Raw genomic sequence first — 847 nt, 5'->3', positions numbered from 1 at the left:
CACCTCCAGGACAGGAGGGGGCGGCGGGACCAGCGCCCCGCAGTGGACGCCTGCTGCCGCCGGGCGCCCTCGTGTCGGGATGGCACAGGCTGCGCTGGGCATCCTGCCGCAGCGGAGAGCAAGGAGAAGCTGTCACAGCCGCCAGCCCCCTCCGGCCGCTCCTCAGCTCTCCGGGGCGCTGCGGGCGCTCCCACGGGTCGGAGGGCTGTGGGGCCCCGTCCCCACCTGCGGGCGCGGGTTGATGGAGGAACACACCCGGCAGCTGGGGGCCAGGAGCAGCAGCGCACCCGCGGGCCCCTCGCCGGCCGGCCGGTCCCTCCCTCCAAGGGCTGGGCCTGCGCCGGGCACCGGTGGCCGTGGTCTGTGCCGCTGGGGGCTCGGCCGGCTCGGGGGGCTCGGGGGGCTCGGCCGGCAGGCCATGGCAAAGACAAGCCCCTCCCCCTGCAGGCGAGGCTCTCAGGGCCCGTGGTGACCAGCGCCAGGGCCCGGGCCTCCGGTGGCCGTGGTGGGGAGCTGGGAGGGCCCCGGGCCCCACCTTCTGGATCAGGCCTGCCCCCCCACACCGCCCGAACCCCAAGGAGCCCGTGCCAGGTGGCCCCGCCACCGAGCCCTGACCACTGCGCAGCCTGAGGTCTGCCCGAGTCCCGGGCAGCCCAGGGAGCAGGTGGGCGGGGAGGGTGCTGGCCCCTCTGGCCTGTGGGCGTCAGAAAAGGGCAGAGATGCAGCAGAAACCCCCGGGCGGTGAGGTGGGGGTGGGGGCGGCAGCGCCCCGCGGCCAGTGGTTCTGGGGGGCAGCAGCCAGACGCTGGGGCGGGGCCTGGCGGCTCCCGAGCGGTTGGTGCTGGCC

Source organism: Condylura cristata, unplaced genomic scaffold (genome assembly GCF_000260355.1).
Source record: "Condylura cristata isolate star-nosed mole 26May11 unplaced genomic scaffold, ConCri1.0 scaffold00060, whole genome shotgun sequence".
NCBI classification, from domain to species: Eukaryota; Metazoa; Chordata; class Mammalia; order Eulipotyphla; family Talpidae; genus Condylura; species Condylura cristata.
Note: the sequence above shows the minus strand (reverse complement) of the source record.